The sequence below is a fragment of the Oryctolagus cuniculus genome, chromosome 13 (genome assembly GCF_964237555.1).
Source record: "Oryctolagus cuniculus chromosome 13, mOryCun1.1, whole genome shotgun sequence".
NCBI classification, from domain to species: Eukaryota; Metazoa; Chordata; class Mammalia; order Lagomorpha; family Leporidae; genus Oryctolagus; species Oryctolagus cuniculus.
In genome coordinates this window covers 100174853-100195222 of record NC_091444.1, presented here as the reverse complement: position 1 = coordinate 100195222, position 20370 = coordinate 100174853, and the positions used below count along the sequence as shown (strand labels likewise).

Here is a 20370-nt window from a genome sequence, read left to right as displayed (position 1 = left end):
CTGCAGTCATTTGGGGAGTGAACCAGTGGATGGAAGACCTCTCTCTTGGTCTCTCTCTCTCTCCCTCCCTCTCTCTCTCTCTTTCTCTCTCTCTCTCTGTCTGTAACTCTGCCTCTCAAACAAATAAATCTTAAAAAGAAAAAGAACCTGGGATTAGGTCAAGGATATGGGAAGCTCTGTCACACAGACATAGGGGTCATGAAAACTTGTTTATTTTTAAGATTTATTTATTTATTTGAAAGGCAGAGAGAGAGAGAGAGAGAGAGAGAGAGAGAGAGAGAGAGAGAGAGATGGATCTTCCATCTGCAGGTTCACTCCCCAAATTCCTGCAACAGCCACGGCCAAAGCCAGAAGTCAGAAACTCCATCTGGGTCTCTCACGTGGGAGGCAGGGACTCACATACTTGGGCCGTCCTCTGTTGCCTCCCAGGTGCATTAGCAGAGAGCTGGATGAGAAGCAGAGCAGCTGGGACTCGAAAAATGGGAGGCGGTATTGCAAGCTGTGGCTTAAGTCGCTGTGCCACAAGCCAGCCCAGACAGTGAGACTTCAGAGCAGAAACGTAGACAGTACACCAGGTTTGGAGACACACAGAACCCAGCTGAGGCTGCCTCATGGTTTAGCAGGTCCCGGCTCCCGGCCTACCTGAGGACAGACTTACTATTTGTCGTTGCAACTTTTGGCTTGCCTGCGATTATCAGCTGGGCAGGCTGAGATACTTGGACACACCCTGGCTTCCAGCATTTTGTCTTTGTGGCCCTGCCACAGGACCTTCTCAGTGTCTGCTAGTGTTGGAAGGTCAACTGATGAAGATGCAGAAAGCTATGCCAGAGAGGAGAAGACAAGGCTAAACAGAGAGTCGATCTCTCTTCCAGGGGCTTCTGCCCACGTGGGAGACCCGCACTGCAGGCAGCAGTTTCACCCACCACGCCACAGCGCTGGCCCCACACATCACTTTCTTCCTGCCTCCGTTTCCCTGTGCCCTGCAGCTTTGTCAAGCTGGTGTTTCCGTGTTGAGGTGGCATTTCACATCTCTTTTCTCCCTGAAGTGTTTTGGAAGTCTGTTTCCGTTCTTCCGGTTGCTTTTTTCTCCTCTCCTTTGTCCTCTCCGCTCTGTGAGTTTATCTGTTTCCCAGTTCCAATCTGTCTCCTCACAAGCACAGCTTCAAGTCTGTCTTGTTTAAGGCTGCACTCTGAGTGCTTAGTATCAGGTGATCGATACGGGTTGCATGTTTGACAAGTAAATGAATAATCTCAGAGATAAATGATTTTATCCCAAAGAAAGGATGTTAATGGTGGAATTTCAGGCAATGTTATAGAAAAAAAAAACTCTTGGGTGGTATTCTTTTGAATTTGTTCATAGTAGGCAATGCTAAATTCTTCCTTTCCCCACTTTGTACATAATTTTAAAAATATTTGGATATTAACTCTAATTCACCTGCTCAGATTTCTTTTTTTTTTTTTTAGATTTATTTATTAATTTGAAAGGCAAAGTTACAGAGAAGCAGAGAGAGCAAGAGGTCTTCCATCTGCTGGTTTACTCCCCAGATGGATGCAAGGGTCGGATATGCGCTGACCTGAAGCCAAGAGCCAGGGCCAGGAGCTTCTTCCGGGTCTCCCATCCAGGTGCAGGGGCCCAAGGACTTGGGCCATCTTCTACTGCCTTCCCAGGCCATAGCAGAGTTGGATCGGAAGTGAAGCAGCTGGGCCTGGAACCAGCGTCCACATGGGATGCCGGCAGTGCAGGTGGCAACTTCATCTGCTATGCCACAGAGCCAGCCCCTGGAGTTCCTGTTCTAATACAAATTTTTGAGCTACTGTTTAGGTTTCTGTTTAAGAGTTTTTTTTTTTTTTTTTAAGTTCATTGTTAGGTACTAAGGTCATTTTTTTTTTCCAAAGAGCTTTACTTTATTCTCAGGAATTAAGAGGAAATAAAAAAATTTGTCCTGTTTTTTGACTCAGCTTCTGTGGTCTTTGTTTTTTGAGAGGCAGAGAGACAAAGAGCTCCCATCCTCTTCTCTCCCCAAATGCCCATTAACAGCCAGGCTGTGGGTGGCAGGCACCCAACGACTTGGGCCGGCACTGCTGCCTCCCAGAACCTGCACCAGCAGAAAGCTGGGATAGGGAGTGGAGCTGGGACTTGGACCGAGGTAGCGGATGTGAGTGTCCACACGGGGCCAAACACTTGCCCCCGGAATGTGCTTTTGATGCTCCTCAGCTAACAGGGGTGTCTGGAAGTCAGGCAGGGCTGGTTTTCCAGAGGTCAGAGCTGGGACTGGAAGCCGGGCACTTTGGCAAGGGAGGCAGGCATTGTCACTGCCGGGCCGGCTGCTGGCCCCCAGCCTCACTTGGTGTAGATGTCAACCGCAGATTCCTCTCTTTTCCCTAGGCTTGATTTTCGTCAACCGCCTGTTTCTTTCCCCCTTCACTATTATGCAATTCCCAGAGTTGTTGGGGGAGGTGCCTGGCTTAGAACTCCAAGGCAGCTGGAGAGAGTGAGGGCAGGTGGGGTTGGAGAGCTCAGATGAGTGTAATTATGGGCCATTGATACTGGCCGTTTGGTTTCCAAAGTCTGTTGTCACGTTTTTGTTTTAATACATTATTTCTCCTGCTTAGCACTATTCAGAAAAAAACCCTTTTTTTGGATGCTTGTATTTATTTGAAAGGCAGTGTGGGGGAGGAGGGGAGAGAGAGGGAGGAGGGAGAGGCAGAGAGAGAGAAAGGGAGAGGGAGAATGAATCACATATCTGCTGGTTCACTCCCCCCAGATGCCCACAATGACCAGGGCTGGGCCGTGGGGTGACCAGGAGCCAGAAATCCCATCCAGGTCTCCCCCATGGGTGGCAGGGGCCCAAGCACCTGGGCCACCCTCTGCTGCCTCCCAGGTGCACAGGGGCTGGTAAAGGCTGTCACTTTCTTGTCTTCCTTGTAATTTCCGGCTTCAGCTGAGCTTCCCGATTTGTATCTGCGGAATTTCTTTCTGCAGCTTGACTTCTTCCTGGCAGGTTTTTTTTTCGCGGCCTTTGCAGGCTTTTGCTCTCCTTGGCTCACATTTGCAGGGCTTTTCAAGGGGCCGAAGGGGTTGACTGTTCATGGTTTTTGGTGGCCCCCAGGTGTCCAGCACGTTGACTGTTACTGTACTGAGGAGGAACCCGTCCCCTGGAGACCCTCCTCCCAATTTTTAACATTTTTTAATTAAAAAAAAGTTTTTTTTTTTACCATTCTCTATGTCTTACAAATTTTTTTTTACCGTTCTCTATACTTACTCATTTTTCTATTTGTTTTTACTATTCTCTATACTTCTCTAATTTTTTTTTTTCTGATTACGAAGAGATGCAGGCTCACTAAGGATCTAAGCAGCCACGTCACCTATCTCACCTGGGTGACAACACCTGCAAGGCTGCGAAGCCTCGGGCGGCGTTTCCAACAACGCCATTCTCCGCGTTCACACGCAGCTCTACGGCCAGCGGGCGAGCGAAGCTGGGGGGTCCTGGGCTCCCCCAGACAAGCAGCGCACCCCACAAAGGCCCGGGAACCTGCGGGAAGAGAACCGGGCGGCCGGGGGGCGGAGTTAGCGCTGACTGCGGCTGGGAGGGCGGAGCCTCACCGCCGTCACCAATCAGGGCTCCGCTTTGTTTTCTCCGCCCGGCCAATGAGGGAGTTCCACCGGAGGGGCTGTCTGCGAATTTGAGACGCCCACCGTGGCCGCAGCCTATCAGCAGGCGCCTCTGACGTAGCGTCCGCGAGGCTCCCGCCCCCCGCGGGCGGCTGCGGCCACGCCCCCGCGGCCTCGGCACCGCCCCCCCGAGGGAGGGGGCCCAGGCGGTTCCTCCCCGGGCTGGAGGTGGGGGCCGCCGGGCTGCCGCCGGGCTCCAACGTCTGCGCCCGCCGCGGAGTCGCCGAGCCCGCGGGCTGCTGATTGTTCCCTTTGGCGGCGCCTCCGGAGCTGCGGGACCCGGGGACTCGCAGCGGCCGGAGCGAGCGCGCTCCCCCACAGACCACCGCCCGCCGGGAGCCAGGTACTTGGGGGGCGCGCGAAGCCGAGGCGCGGGGTCGGCGCCCGGGTTTGCAAGGTCGGCGGCGGCCGGGCCGAGCGGGGCGGCGGGGCCCCTCGCCCTCCGGGAGCCTCTCCCGGCGCCGGCACCTTGCGCGGCGGTGGGGGTGGGGTGGCGCGCGTGCAGGTGCGGGGCTCCGCGGGACGCGGGCGCGGGCTCCCGGCGGGTGGGAGAGCCGGGAGCCGGGAGCGGGGAGCCGGGGAGCCGGGTGCGGTGTGTGTGTGCGCCTATTTCTTCCCCGCCTCGGGTCGTGTTGAGGCGCCCTGCGGCGTGCGGGGTGCTCGCTGACGTCTTCCACTCGTGCGCTGCGGTTAGAAACTCAAAGCGGCCTTTCCCGCGAGCTGGCCCGGGGGCTTCCCCCGGCGTGGACCCCCGTGGCGTGGCTCGCCTGTGGGTGGGCGGGGCGTGGGCGCCGCCCCGGGGGACACCTGGCCCTCCCCGGGTGTGCCCGGGTACACCTGCGCCCAGGTACACCTGCCACCCGGGCGGCGATACTTTGCCCGTGGTGGAGTATCAGCGAGTTTGCCTCACGGAGGGAGAAGCCCCACGCGCAGGGTGTCTGCAGCGGTGGCCCCCGGGGAGAGACAGCGTGCCGTCCACGCGGGTTCACTTGGGTCCCGCGAACTGCGTGTCCCTGGAGGGCGTCTCCCGGAGACGCTCAGGGCTGTGCGCTCCTGGTGAGGCCCATTTCACAGCTGACAGCTCCGCAGGCCTCGGATTCCCGCCCTGTTTGACCCCTGAGCGCCTTTAATCCCAGGGCTGGGCCAGGGTTCCCACAGCCCAGCTGAGCTCCTACAGCCAGGTCTGATCACGTGGGTCCAGGTGATTTGCAAGTAAAGAAATCCTGGTTCTTAGGGCTTGTTCCCTTGTCTCTCCCCCCACCCCCGCCACCCCACCCGCAGTTTGCTAAGATGTTTGGAATTTCACCAGAAAGGTAATTTTCCACACAGGCAAAAAGAATCCAAACCAAACACAACTTAGTGTTCTTGTGTGCAAATCTGTGTTTTAAATTTTGGGAAGTTTACGTGGTCTGGCTTCTGAATTGACTTGAAATAGTATGGTAAACGCGGATGGAGCCTACTGCACTTTGACTTCTGGCTTTGGTGTGCGAAGTCTCGATGTTTGTAGAGGGCGGAAAGAATAATTTCCTAATTGGAATAACTCAAGGGTGTGTGGGGGTCAGGGTGGAGCTGGCGTCCACGCTGGGGTGATGTCAAGGTTTCGGAAGCTCCAGGGTACTGCTGGGTTATCCGCCCACTAATGTGATTAGTTATAGGAACAAGGGCGTGCCTTGTGGATGACTGGATGGGAACTCCACTGAGGGGGAAGCAGTCCCTAGTTTGCCCCCAACCCGTGCAGTCTGTTATGTGTTGCACGCACATTTTGGCATAACTTCCGCAGGCCTGTGGGTGTAGCTCTGCCTTGATTTCCCTGCTGGCTTATTTATGCTTGGTCGCCTTTTCCTTAACGTTTTACTCTCCTGTCAAGTTAAAGCTGCCAGCGCCCAAGCACACATTTCCATTAAGAATCCTGCCGCGTCTGTTAAAGGAAACAGTTCTTCTCCTGGTGACTCCAGCCTGGTCATCCAGTTTCTGTTGGTGAAGTACTTGCCTGGATTCTTGCCTCACAGCCCCCAGATGCTCCCTGATTTTCAAGGATTCTGATTTGTTTCTTCTCCCTCTTTGCCCTCCCTCCCCCTCCCTCCCCCCCTGTCTCCATTAAAATTAATCAATCACAACATGACTTGGCTTCCATTAGAGGGTGCACTGGATGCTGCTAATTGGAGATTTCAGATAGTTTTTTTTTCCCCTCTTTTTCAAGATTTTATTTATTTATTTGAAAGAGAGAGAGAGATTGAAGGAAGCTTCTCCTGCTGGTTCACTCCCCAAGTGGCTGCAACAGCCAGGACTGAGCCAGTCTGAAGCCAGGAGCTTCTTCCAGGTCTCCCACATGGGTGCAAGGGCCCAAGCACCTGGGCCGTCTTCCACTGCTTTCCCAGGCCACAGCAGAGAGCTGGATCGGAAGTGGAGCAGCTGGAACCGGCGCCCATATGGGATTCACCCGCTATGCCACAGCACCGGCCCCCAAGACGATTCTTTTTCTTATAAACATCTCATGGTCAGAGATGCAGACATACTGCAACATATCTGTCATCACTGCACTCAGAATTGCCATGAGTACCTTTGTCCCTTCAGGGGATTTTCTGAAATGAGATGATGTGGAAGGAACAAGTAGCTTAACTTAAAGTAAAGGAAATTGTTAGTAATTTCAGAAAAAGCCCCTGCTAAAAAGCTCTTTAGTTCTCCCTGTGGGTCAGGAACCCAGATCAGAATGTAGATTTATTTGTCTTTATTATGCATTCTTATATATTTTTAAATGGATTGTGTTTTATTTAAATCTACATTTTTAAGGATTTATTTATTTGAAAGAGTGATGGGGTGGGGGAAGACAGAGTGAGACAATTTTTTTTTAAAGGTTTATTTATTTACTTGAAAGTCAGTTACACAGAGAGAAGGAGAGCAGAGAGGCAGAGAGAGAGAGGTCTTCCATCCGCTGGTTTACTCCCCAATTGGCTGCAACAGCTGGAGCTGCGCTGATCCAAAGCCAGGAGCTAGGAGCTTCTTCCAGGTCTCCCATCCAGGTGCAGGGGCCCAAGGACTTGGGCCATCTTCTGCTGCTTTCCCAGGCCACAGCAGAGAGCTGGATTGGAAGTGGAGCAGCCAGGACTCAAACCAGCGCCCATATGAGATGCCGGCCCTGCAGGCAGCGGCTTTACCCACTACGCCACAGCGCCGACCCTGAGACAGATCTTCTGTCTGCTGGTTCCCTCCCCAAATGGCAACAACTGCGACTGGGCCAGGCTGAAGCCAGAAGTCAGGAACTCCATCCCATGTGAGTGGCAGGGACACAGCACTTCGGCCATCCTCTGCTGCATTCTCTGGTGTCTTACTAGGGAGCTGGATTGGAAGTGGAGCTGCTGGGCCTTGCACACTGGGCTCTGATATGGGATGTTTACTGGGTTACAACACCTGGCACTTGTAGGTTAAATCTTAGGTGCATTGGGACAGAGCTCTGGGGACACTTTGCTTTCTTAGATGACTGATTCAAGTGGCAAAGTGGGTGTATAGTGAGATTATTTGATACCTACTAGGAACGGATGCAGAAGTGAAAATTTACTTTTCTAGGCATGTAAAACTTTCTTGAACTTTCATTTGATAAATATATTTTTTCATTATAATATGTTTTTTGAGGATTTACTTATTTATTTGAAAAGCATGTTACAGAGAGAGAGAGGCACAAACGCAAGAGAAATCTTCTATCCATAGGTTCACTCCCCAGATGGACGTAATGACTGAGTTTGTGCCAGGCCAAAGCCAGGAGCCTGGAACTCCATCCGGGTCTCCCATGTGAGTGGCAGGAGGATAAGCACTTGGGCCATCATCTGTTCTTTTCTCAGGCACATTAGCAGGGAGCTAGATTGGAAGCGCACCAGCCGGGACTCAAATCGGTGACCCTGGTACTCATATGGAATACTGGCATCGCAGGCGGTGGCTTAACCTGCTGTGCCACAGTGCTGTCCCCACTGTAATCATATTAATAAGCGGCTTGCTTAACTTAATAAAAGAGAAGGGAAGTGTTCGTCTCTCTGGCTGCTGATAGGAGCCCGTCAGGCCAGGCTGGTGACAGAATGAATAGGAAACAGCTGTTGCTTTGATAAAAAGCCATATACATCCATTTTCAGTACGGACACGGCAATGCTCAAGCCGCGGGAGGACCCTCGGGGATGGCTGCATTTTGTGAGGTGTTCCAAGAGCACACTGGATCAGAGCTGAAGCCAGGCGAGCTCATTCGGTGGTTGGCGCGTGTTTATTTCCTTAGCCCTGACACCAGGCTGGGGAGGAGAGTCCTGGTAATGTTTCTTAGAAGTGCGCCTGGTTCCAGGGTGCTGGCGACGTGCCAGGGGGAATTGGAAGCAGGCTGCGTCTTCCAGTGAGGTGCTTCTTGGCCATGTGGCCAGGCCGAGGTGGGGCACGGAAAGGCTGGTGGTCGTGAATAGCTGGACGTGTGACAAAGCCACCCTCAAGCCAGCTTCTCTCTGAAGACTTCATGCTGGTCCAGAAGCATCTTAAGTCAGGTTTCTTTAATTTAGAGGTCTGTTCTATTTATTTGGAGGTCAGAGTTAGAGGGAGAGATGGAGAGAGTGAGTGAGTTATCTTCCATCCGCTGCATCGCTCCAGCCAGGAACTCCATCTGGCTCTCCTACGTGGGTGGCTGGGCCATCTCCTGTTTTCCCAGGCGCATCAGCAGGGAGCCGGATCCTCTAAGGAGCAGCCAGGACTTGCAGGCAGTGGATGCCTGGGTTTATAACACGCCTGTGGTCCAGCCTGGGGCTGGGTACTCTTCAGTCTTCAGAGGTGCAGTTTCCTCTCTTGAAGAAAGTAGAATCCTGGCCGGCGCCGTGGCTCACTTGGCTAATCCTCTGCCTGTGGCACCGGCACTCCGGGTTCTAGTCCCTGTTGGGGCACTGGTTCTGTCCCGGTTGCCCCTCCTCCAGGCCAGCTCTCTGCTGTGGCCCGGGAGAGCAGTGGAGGATGGCCCAAGTGCTTGGGCCCTGCACCCCATGGGAGACCAGGATAAGTACCTGGCTCCTGGCTTTGGATCGGTGCAGTGCCGGCCGTAGCTGCCACTTGGGGGATGAACCAACGGCAAAGGAAGACCTTTCTCTCTGTCTCTCTCTCTCTCTTACTGTCTAACTCTGCCTGTCAAAAAAACAAAAAAAGTAGAATCCTGAGCTCTATAAAACGAATGAGCAGTGTGCAGGTGAGTCGGACTTTCAAGTGTTCTCTGGTTTCCAGTATGTTCTCGAATTGCGGTTTGGGCTGGAGTGCACTTTGGTTTCTCAGCATCTTTGTCTTCCCCCACCCCTTTGAAAAAGCCCCTTTTAGGAATAGATCCACTGTAATCCACACAGGTCACTGGGCCTGGGGAGAGTGGGCTTGTTGTCTCGACACTTGGAAATGGCAAGGACCGGGTAGGAGGCTACAATATGCAGGTATAGGTGAATGGCAGGGATATTCCGGGTGCCTTTTCCTGTAGTGCATCTGGTCAACCCTCCATCTCTTTGCTTCTGCTACAGTAACAAAGTGGCATCTGTACTGACCAGATTTCCTCCTACCTGATAATAACTGTGCGTACACCTTGGAATTAGTTACCATGAATCATATAGAGAGGATTTGAAGAAGGAACATGTGCATCCGGTTCCATGAAGATCCTGTGCCACTTTATATAAGGGACGGGACATCCATGGATGTTGGCGTGGGGTGTGTGTGGAAGATTCTGGATCCAGTCTCCCATGGACACTGCGGGATGACTGTGTCGGAGCAGCCTCTGATGTGTCCTCACGTGCTGCTTAGCATGACTCATGATAACAAGGCTCTCTTTGAAAGATGGTTCACCTCTGTGTGTATTCAAAAGCGGTTCGAGTCCTGAGACTGAAACATTCCGGAGCGCTTTCACTTCTTTTTTGGCAATGGAAGTTTGCTGAAGGGCTGTAAGAATTTGGAGTCGAGCCCGGGGTTAAAAAGGATTATGGCATCACAGCCTGAGATCTGTCAAGCTCCTCTGGAGATCCTCAAACTATTTGTTTGCCCCTTCCTAATATGGCTCTGATTTTGCTTCCCAGGAGTCGGCGGGTCGGCCCTGACCTCCACGCTCCTTGCCATTTCTTTTTTCTTTTCTTTTCTTTTTTTTTTTTTTTTTTTTTTGACAGGCAGAGTGGACAGTGAGAGAGAGAGACAGAGAGAAAGGTCTTCCTTTGCCGTTGGTTCACCCTCCAATGGCCGCCGCGGCCGGCGCGCTGCAGCCGGTGCACTGCACTGATCCGATGGCAGGAGCCAGGAGCCAGGTGCTTCTCCTGGTCTCCCATGGGGTGCAGTGCCCAAGCACCTGGGCCATCCTCCACTGCACTCCCTGGCCACAACAGAGAGCTGGCCTGGAAGAGGGGCAACCAGGACAGAATCCGGCGCCCCAACCGGGACTAGAACCCGGTGTGCCGGCACCTCTAGGCGGAGGATTAGCCTAGTGAGCCGCGGCGCCGGCCGCTCCTTGCCATTTCTGAGTTTGATTCAGCACCCAGGAAGGGCCTGTGATGGCACACTGGTTAGGTGGTGTGCTCAGGGTGCAGGCCGGGCATTAGGGCAGGTGTGGGGCAGAAGTTGGTGGGCTGCGGGTAGTGAGGCAGTAAATTCGCATCACTTAGATTTGCATGCAGTCATTTTAAATAGGATAGCAATGTTACATCTTGGGATTTTCAAAATGGGAATCCTTTGGCCCTTAACATTCAGCTTGGTATGAAGAACTGAGACCCCCTGGTTCTGGAACATTCGCATGGAGGACTGTGCAAGCTGGGTTCCTGGGTGTCTGACAGCAGATCTAGGTGGGTCCTGACAGTTTGCAATTTCTACTGCCTTCCAAGGTCATGGTGGTGCTACAAGTTCAGGGACCACGCTGAGTAGAATAGGGGAGAGCTCCCAGAAGTTTGTGAAAAAACTAGGCATGGATTTCAAAAATGTTTTGCCCCAAAATAAACATACCTTTTCCTTCCATCTTCCATGAACTTTGTGTAGTACCTGAGTCTGAGTGGTTGATGTCAGATTTGAACTTGAAACATCAGGGTCTGAATCCCTGCTCTCTCACTGACCTGTTCTTTAAGTGAGTTTTTTTTTTTTTTTTAATTATTGATTTATTTGAGAGGCAGAGTTAGAGAGAGAGATTGATCTTCCATCCATTAGTTCACTCCCCAAATGGCCAAAACGGCCAAGGCTGGGCCAGACCTAAGCCAGGAGCCAGGAGCTTGAGCCATCTTCTGCTGCTTTTCCCAGGGGCCATTAGCAGGGAGCTGGATTGGAAGTACAGCAGCCAGGACTCAAACTGGTGTCCATATGGGATGCCCATGCTGCAAGCAGCAACTTAACCTACTGCGCCACAGTGCCAGCCCTACTTAGGCAAGTTTGTTAGCCTCTGTTTTCACCTCAAGGCAAACATGTTGTATTATGTTGTGTGTTGACTGAGCTCAAAGGTGTAAGAACATTGGCTGGTAGGCACCCAGTAGTATATGAAATAAGTAGAAATCTGAGTTTTATAAAATTGAGTTGAGATCTTTATGTTAATCCTCATTTCCTAGCTCTGTGCTGGGGAGGGCAGGGGGCAATGCAAGTGCTCAATTACAATGTAATGAGTGAAAGAAGAGTTTCTGAATCTTTTCCAGAAACATTTAAAAAATTTATTGTATAATATATTTTTAATTTATGTATTTCCAACTTTTGAAAGGCAATGAGATGGAGAGAGAATAGGGAAACAGACACAGAGAGAGAGAGGGAGAGACAGAGGGAGAAAGAAAGATCTTCTGTCTAGTGGTTCTCTCCAACTGGCTGCAACAGCCGGTGACAGGCGAGGCTGAAGTCAGGAGCCCAGAACTCCATCTCAGTCTCCCAGACACACAGCAGGGGTCCCAAGTGCTTGAGTCGTCATCTTTTGCCTCTCAGGGTGTGCACATTAGTTAGCAAGCTCGATCGACAGTGGAGTAGATGGGACTCGAACCGGGTACCTGGACATGGATGCGGGCGTCCGGAGCAAGACTCAAGCCACTGCACCAAACCCTGGTTCCCCTAGATGGAGAATTTTGCTGTTGGGGGTATGCTTCCATTCCCCCTTCTCCAAAACACACACACGTGGAAAAGGTGGACTGGTTGGGTCAAAGCATGCTGGACCCTCATGCTAATCCTCGTAGTCGGCTCTTTGTTGTTCCTGCGAGTTAAATTACAGGAAGTGTCCGAGAGTCGTCCTCATGACAGTCTTGACCCCGTCCTTGGTGACCTTGAAGGCAGACAGTCCTTGGAGCTCCCTCCTGCCTGAGTGCTGAATGCCCGATTCATTTCCTTCCTTCCTTCCTTCCTTCCTTCCTTCCTTCCTTCCTTCCTTCCTTCCTTCCTTCCTTCCTTCCTTCCTTTCTTTCTTTCTTTCTTTCTCAGGCAGAGTGAGAGAGAGAGAGAAAGATCTTCCTTTTTCCGTTGGTTCACCCCTCAAGTGGCCGCAACGGCCGGTGCATTGTGGCCGGCACGCTGTGCCAATCCGAAGCCAGGAGCCAGGTGCTTCTCCTGGTCTCCCATGCTGGTGCAGGGCCCAAGAACCTGGGCCATCCTCCACTGCACTCCCGGGCCACAGCAGAGAGCTGGACTGGAAGAGGAGCAGCTGGGACAGAATCCGGTGCCCCAACTGGGACTAGAACCCGGGGTGCCTGCGCCAGAGGCGGAGGATTAGCCTAGTGAGCCGCAGCACCGGCTCTGATTCATTCTCTTTCTGCAGATCCCCGGGAGCCCACCCCTCTTAGCATTGTTCTCTGCAATCACTGATTTTATCTGCTTTGTATCACATTCTTATCATGATGTTACTTGTTGCCTTTTTATGGTTTCCCTCACTATGGGGGGGGGGGGCTTGACCTTTGCTATTGGTGCTTAGCAGGGGCACACGATACTGGTAAGTCAGGTTCATCAGAGGGAGGTGCGATGTGGAGTCATCTCCTTCTGTCATTCCCCAGAACACACCCCTGTTGTGGCTCTGTGCACAGTCTCTGCTTTATTTCACTGTGTTTGTCCCCATCCTCACCTGTCCCCATGCCTATCTGTCACGTGTATGCATCATTGCATTACGCGCGCCAGATGGTTACCGGAATGTCTGTCCTGGGTTACACTCTCTCCAGCTGCTGTCTGCCACAGTGTCCTTGCTGGCACTCGTGACTTTATAATTTTTTCCGATCTGATGCAACAGGTGGAGCTGTTCTTGTTTGCAGGTCTCTGATTGCTAACGTGGCTGGGTAACTTAGCACTTGCTGATTAGCCTTGTGGGTCTCCCCTTTTGTGCCCTGGGCATTTAGATATTCTTGGCCTCGTCTATAATTTATCAGGTTGCCTAGCTGCCTCTTCCTTTTCTGCCCTAAGATACAGGAGATGTTTGGTATTTTCTAGATGTTAGTCTAATTTTAGCTGTTGCAAATATCTTATTTTTTTTTATTTGACAGATAGAGTTATAGACAGAGAGAGACAGAGAAAAGGTCTTCTTTCCGTTGGTTCAGTCCCCAAATGGCTGCCATGGCCGGCGCTGCATTGACCTGAAGCCAGGAGCTGGGTACTTCCTCCTGGTCTCCCATGCGGGTGCAGGGGCCCAAGCACCTGGGCCATCCTCTACTGCCTTCCTGGGCCACAGCAGAGACTGGACTGGAAGAGGAGCAGCCGGGACAGAACCCGGTGCCCATATGGGATGCCGGCACCGCAGGCAGAGGATTAACCAAGTGAGCCATGGCGCCAGCCCCGAGGAAATACTTTTCTACTCCTGGTTAACAAATGGATGTTTCAACATTTTCTTTACTGAATAACCTAGTGGTATGAATTGCTGCCTCTATTACATATCAAGGTATATCCCCATCCGTGATGTATTCTGATCAGTTTATTCTGTTGTAAATCCACAGTGCTTTTTGTTTTTAATGTTTATGTATTACTTTTTTTTCTAAAGATTTATTTTATTTATTTGAAAGACAGTTAGAGAGGTAGAGCCAGAGAGAAAGAGATCTATCTGCTGGTTCACTCCCTGAATGACTGCAACAGCTGCAGCTGAGCTGATCCAAAGCCAGGAGCCAGGAGCTTCCTCCAGGTCTCCTACACGGGTGTAGGGGCCCAAGGACTTGGGCCATCTTCTACTGCTTTCCCATGCCATAGCAGAGAGCTGGATAGGAAGTAGAGCAGCCGGGACTTGAACCAGCACACATATGGGATGCATTTCCCAACCAGCTGCCCTGGCTTTTTAGAAGTAAATCTCGAGGGACCTGTTGCAGGGTACTGGAAGGCTGCCGCTCTGCCCTCCGTGGCCCTGCTGAAATGAACTCACTGTCCACCTCCATGGCCATGCACGGCGTGGGAAACCAGGGAAGAGTGGAGGGGAGGGGCGGGGGCTTCTGGAGGCCACTGCACAGGGGGAGTAACTGGGTTTTAGGGAAACTGAGTGAGCCCAAAGCACAGACAACAGCTTCTCAGATTTTCCTGGGAGTTGAAGGACAGACAGTAGCGTGGGACAGAGTCTCATTGAGGTGTGGTGCCATTGCTCAGTCTTCCCTCCCGTGATATGGGTGCAATCCCTGGCCATTGAGATGTCAGGTCGGAGGAAGCCCGAGACACCTGCGTTCCTTGTGGAAGAGCTTCCTTCCATCACTCAAGGGGGCTTCGAGAGGGGGCTCCTGCCTGCACCTGGGGGAGAAGGCAGGGGGTGTCGGGGGAGGTTAGAGTGACCTGGATTCTCAGACAGTCTCTGAGGCCTTCCCGTGTTCTGGAATCCACGGTGCTCGGCCGCCAAAGCACCACACTTCGGGGTGTCGTTTTCTGAGCCCTGACACTACCAGTATAAGGAGAAAAAAGTAGCTTAGTGCATTGGGAATTTAAAACAATGGTAGAGGAGCTGGCGTTGTGGTGCAGTGGGTTAGCCACCACTCACAATGCTGTCTTCCCAGATGCCAGTGCCTGTTGGAGTCCTGGCTGCACTCTTCCAGCCCAGCTGCCTGCTAATGTCCCTGGGAAAGCAGGGGACGATGGCCCAAGCACTCAGGCCCCTGCTACCCATTGAGAGCCCAGGTGAAGCTCCTGGCTGTTGGCTTCAACCTGTTGCGGCCATTTGGGGAGTCAATAAACACATGCAAGATCTTTCTCTCTCTCTACCTTTCCACCTTTCCACCTTTCTCTCTCTCTCTCCTTACCTGTGTCTTTCCCTCTCTCTGTTTCTCTGCCTTTCAAATAAATAAATATCTTTAACTATATATATATATATATGAAAAATAGTGGGAACATCTTAGGGTTGTTAAAGGATTTGGAATTTTTCTGAACTAAAACTATTTTTTGTGCCTTTAGAGTCATGTATATATGGCATAGAATTATCCTTTTAAATGTTTTGACTTCTGAGAGCAGATTTGAAAAGGTGTAAGGCCAGCCTTGCCTTCAGGGTACTTCTAGTAAAATAAAGTGGGCGAGAAGTTGACATTTATTATTACATGAATTCGAAACTGGGTAGAATGAGTTAACAAATAAAAGTTAAATTTGTCGCGATATACAAGGTTGAAAACCCCGGTGATAGAGAATTTAGAGCTTTCTTTGGGAGAAAAAGACGCAGTAGGTGATGTGGATCCTCTGGTGGACAAGTCTTGCGGATCCTAAGAGGTTCTGGGTGGGGCTTGGAGGAACAGGGCTGGGAAGGCAGAGCCCAGAGCCACCCGCTGCAGGCTTTGCTTACTTTACTCCTGCTGCTGGCCAAACCTGTTTTACACTGCCCCTCCCACCCCATTCCTTTTCTTGGTCTTGAGTGCTTGCTGAATACACAAAGCCTGCCACTGGGACAGCACAGGAGGGTGTGGGTGTCAGTGGGCACCTGTGAGCCCCTCCTGGGGGCTGTGATGGCTGCGCCCCAGCGGCAGGTGGAGTCACGCACACCCTGTGTTTTCCTGTCCTCTTGTCTATTTCAGAATGGGCTCCTTAGTGAAGCACCCAGGTATGCACTGATTGTTAGTAATCTCATCAGAGCTATTTAGTTGCAAGGGGTCGAGAGGGAAAGAGATCCATCTTCCATCTTCCATCTGCTGGTTCACTCTCTAAATGGACACAACAGCTAGGACTGGATCAGACTTTGAAACCAGGATCCAGAAACTCCATCCAGATCTCCTCCATAGGGGCCCAAGCACTTGAGCCATCATTACAGCCTTCCCAAGTTCACGAGCAGGAAGTTAGATTGCAAGTGGAGCAGCTGGGACTTAAACCACTACTCTGGTCTGGGATTTGAGCATCGCGTCCTGGGTGGTGGCATAACCTGCTGTACCATCTCTTTCAAATGGCGGCTTAACCTGTTGTGCCACAACGCCAGCCCCAGTGCCTTGCACTTTATAAAACACCCACTGTGATTTTGATGTGGCATCTCTGGTTCTAGGTCATTCTCACCTGCAGATGAGTCTAAAACTGGGTAATGATAGGTACTCTTGCTTTTGCACGTGGGGCTGAAAGTGTCTCTTGGGACATGAACAATATTGCAAAATTCCTTATCCAAACGGACGCATTGCTGCCTGTTCATTTTGGACTTCATAAAGGCTTTGGGATGCTTTAACAGAAAAGGACAGAACTGCAGTTTACAAGTTCCAGCGGCCACGGCCTGATCCCCTGCTCTACTGCAGGCCCAAGGTGAGGCCTCCTTCGACGGTCAGGCTGAATTCCCCTAGCAGCCCTGTGGGAATTGTTAGGTCCATTCTACAGATGGAAAAACTGAGTCACAAGGCAGTTAACTAGTTTGCCTTTGAGTCATAGAACCAGGAAGCAGCGAGACCAGGATTCAAACCCAGGCCAGCCCTGGTCCTGTGGAGTGGAGACCAGTGTGTGAGCTTTGCATTCTCATTGGGAGCTTCCTCTCCTTTGAATGAATTTGATCTTTCCCTCTCTGGCTTTGTGTATTAATCTGCATAAGCACGAATCTCACTTGGTTTGATTTTAGTGCTCTAAATTTTCTGTTTTCCACCGAAGCATACCCCTTTGAGTCAGAAGTTTGCCCAGAAGCTGAGAGACCCCTCAAAAAACAGCTCACTGCAGGCATGATACTGTTTGGGGTCTTACGTTTGATTTAATGGATTAAAAGCCATTTTCCATTGCATGTAATTGACATACCAGGAAGATGCATCATTTTTTTTATGCCGACCCCTGAATCACACTATCAGCTTTTTGATGCTACAGTGAAATTCCTGAGACAGGCTCCTTGAACTCACAGTGTTAGAGGCTGAAATTCCAAATGGCATGATACAGACAGTAGCAAAAGCTTCATGGTGGATGTGGGGCACCTGCAGAGAGAGAGGGAGGGAGGGGTGGGGGAGGGAGGTAGAAGGAGGGAGAAAGGGAGAGAGGAGAGGAGGGGAGGGAGGGAGGGGGAGAGAGGAGAGGAGGGGAGGGAAGGAGAGGGAGAAAGGAGAAGAGTGAAATGGACAGGCCCCAAATCAGGCTTCCCCTAAGGTTTATTTTTATTTATTTGAAAGACAGAATGACAGAGAGAAAAGACAGATCTTCAATCTACTGGTTCATCCCCCAAATGGCTGCAACTGTAGGTGCTGGGCCAAGGCTGAAGCCAGGAGCCAGGAACCCCATTTGGGTCTCCCACATGGAGGCAGGGAGGCAGGGACTTGGGCCACCTGCTGGTGCTTTCCCAGGACCATTAGCAAGGAGCTGAATCTACAGCAGAGCAGCCAGGACTTGAACCAAGCTCCTATGTGGGATGCCGGCATTGCAGGTGGCGGCTTAACCCACTGCAAGCAGTGCAGCTGTGTGGCTGAGCGCTGCTATCCTAGGTAGGTGGACCCCAACCCCCCCTTCCACCCACCCAGGCCACTGTGCCTTGGAGTCTACTCCATCCCTGTTGGATGAGCCAAAGGTGCAGGGACACTCTGGGAGGTGGGCAGCCACTGGGCTGAGACGTCCCCTTCCTTGGGGCTGGGTTCCCAGGGAGGCGTGCACCTGCCAGCAGTCATGCCGGGGTGACATCAGAGATGCACTGGAGCATACAGGAGCTCCCCGTGCACTTCCTGCTGCACGCAGACAGCAGGTTCTGCTGGGTCTTGCACGCTGCTTTGCTTGCCAGGGCCCTCACTGCGGTGAGGAAGAAGGGTTGAGTTCTCTTTAACAGTGACTCTGCCCGTCATCTTGCAGGGCCCTGGAGAATTTGCCTCCACTTCCCTTCCTTGTTCCACCCGTGTCCATTATCGCCCTGGCACGCAGCCAAAAGCCTTAAGGCTGTTGTGTGCCCTGGTTGCTAAGGAGGCAGATGCTCACTGCAGGTCGGCTGAGCGTCTCCAAACCTCAGTTTTCCTATCTGAGGTAGCCTGGTCCCCATACCTGCTGTGAGCGAAAGTCGCGTTCTTCTGTCAGATGACACAAAGCTCTTAGTATGGTCCCCGGCACACATCGAAGCCCGTATGTGGTGAGAACTGGTTACTATTCACAGTATTGATGTTAACGACCCTGGAAAGCTGATTGTTCCCATCTGTCAAGTTGGTGACCAGCGGCTGGCATCTCCTCCTGCCTCGTCGCAGGGTGTCCTGCTGTCATTTTTCTTCCTGTGTTACTGTCGCTGCCTCCTGTACCCCAATATTTGTGACAACACAGCAGTTACAATGTCTTGTTGCTATCTACTGGTTCATTCCTCAGATGGCCACACTTGTCAGTGCTGGGCCAGCCTGAAGACAGGAGCCAGGAGCTTCATCCCATGTGGGTGGCAGGGGCCCAAGTACTTGGGCCATCTTCCACTGGTTTTCCCAGGTGCATTAGCAGGGAGCTGGATGGGAAGTGGAACAGCCAGGACACAAACCAGCACCTATATGGGATGCCAGCGTCGCAGACAGTGTCTTTACCTGGTGCGCTGCAGCGCCAGCCTCCTTTATATCGTCCTTTATAAAAATGCCTTTGATGCCTCGAATCTCACACACGAAGTCTAAATTGCTGTTTGCATTTAGAGTCTGTACTCTTGAGGCCTAGATGTGGTCATTTTCCACTATTTATTTTTTTCATTATTCTATGCATTCGTTTCTGGCCAGATTACCCAGCCTGAATGTAGACTTGAATTTTGGGGGATTTGATGATGAGGAGGAGAAATTATTGGAGATGTCTTTGAAGTTTAGGGTTTTCCCATCATCTAATATCCCTGATGCGTGCCTTGTGTAAATGATTAGTGTGTAAATGCATGGATTTCTTTCTTTGCTTTTTTTGTTTTTAAATGTATTTGAGAGACAGAGAAAGAGGGAACTCTACCATCTGCTTGTTCACTCCCAAAATGCAACAGCCTCTGATTGGGGCTGCAGCTGGGGAGTCAGAAACTCAGTCGAGGTCTTTTCCACGTGTGCGATAGAAGCCCAGTCACTTGAGCCATTGCCCTGCACCTCTGCATTGGCAGGAAGCCGGAGTCGCACCCTGGAGGTGAGACTTGAACCCAGCACTCCCGTGCAGCATGTGGCCATCTCTGTCACTAAAGGCACAGCAGGTGTTTAGGGGCAGCCGTTATATCACGGCTTGGGACACCAGTGCCCGAGTTCAAGTTCCAGTTCTACTCCCAGTTTCAGCCTCCTGCTAGTGCATTCCCTGGGAGGCAGAGGTGATGCCTCAAGTACTTGAGCCCCTGCCACCCATGGACGTGGTTGACCTGGATTAAGTTCCTGGCTCCTGGCTTCAGCCTGGCTTAAGCTGGCTCCGAGGTGGCTGCTGTAGGCATCTGGGGAACAAACCGGCAGACAGGAGCGCTCTCTGTCTCTTCCCCGTTCGTCCCTCTCCCATCTCTCTCCGTCTCTGTGCTTTTCAAATGAAATGTAAAGAAAAGTGCAAAGAAAGAAATCCTGTGCATTTCTGTTGTGAGCAAACGACGAACCTGCAAAACCAACTCTGAGGTTCAAGTCTTAGCAAAAGCGAGTGAGTCGCTGGCAGACCGTGTGGCCCACGATGCTGGCTTTGGGGGAGGGACTTAGACGGGGAAGGGAAAGGCTGGGGGTGAGTGGGGAGGCCATACGTTATTATCTTGTTCCCCTTGGCTTCCTGGAGAGATACTGATGCTCCTGTCATTTCCTGGTTCCTTCCCCATAGATTGGCTGTGGGAGCCATTCTATTTCTAGACATATTTTAGGAGCCCCAAATAGAAACTGGCCGCTCGGTGGACGTCCGCCTCCCCCTGCTTGCCCTAGAGTTAATTGGGAAAGGCACGTCAGGTATGTTTTCAGTGGTAATTTCATGACGTCAGAGATTTGAGTCCTTTAAAAAAAAAAAAACAGTTGGAGGGCAGGTGTTTTGGTGCAGCGTGTGAAACTTTTGCCGCTTGGGCCACACACACCCCGTATCAGAGTGCCTGGTTCGAGTCCTGGCTACTCCGCATTTCTGATCTATTCCTGGGAAGCCACAGATGATGGCCCAAGTACTTGGGTTCCTGCCACCCACATGGGAGACCTGGATGAAGCTCCTGGCGCCTGGCTTCAGTCTGGTCCAGCCCTGGCTGTTGTGGTCATTTGAGGAATAGACCAGTGGAGGGAAGATTCTTTCTCTGTGCGTGCCACTCTGCCTTTCAAATGAATAAGTAGATCTCTTGCAAAATGGGTGAAGTTTCAGGAATATTGACTAGCAAAGTGAATACTCTAAACACACATCTGACCAGAAATTAACAGTGACCTAACTCTTGGGCCTATTTGTTTCGAATTATTATTAGTGAAAGCAATGAAACA

At 51.5% G+C, this 20370-nt stretch overlaps 1 protein-coding gene and 1 long non-coding RNA gene across 6 annotated transcripts in view; one reads left to right on the top strand and one right to left on the bottom strand.

Annotated features, from left to right (window-relative positions):
- Positions 1–1444: 1444 nt before the first annotated feature.
- LOC138845074 (uncharacterized) lies at positions 1445–3576 on the bottom strand. Its single transcript, XR_011381800.1, has 2 exons — positions 3376–3576; positions 1445–1793 (listed from the first exon to the last, which is right to left on the bottom strand). It is a non-coding gene; the product is annotated as an uncharacterized lncRNA (long non-coding RNA).
- Positions 3577–3786: 210 nt separating this feature from the next.
- MPP7 (MAGUK p55 scaffold protein 7) overlaps positions 3787–20370 on the top strand; it is a 270834-nt gene continuing 254250 nt past the window's right edge. For 4 of the 5 annotated variants that reach the window (XR_011381720.1, XR_011381719.1, XM_070056057.1 and 1 more), the window contains exon 1: positions 3798–4016. The gene's annotated coding sequence lies outside the window, so the exon portion shown is untranslated. Of the gene's footprint in view, positions 4017–20370 lie in introns of all 5 variants that reach the window. The other variant, XM_051821591.2, reaches the window with a different exon arrangement.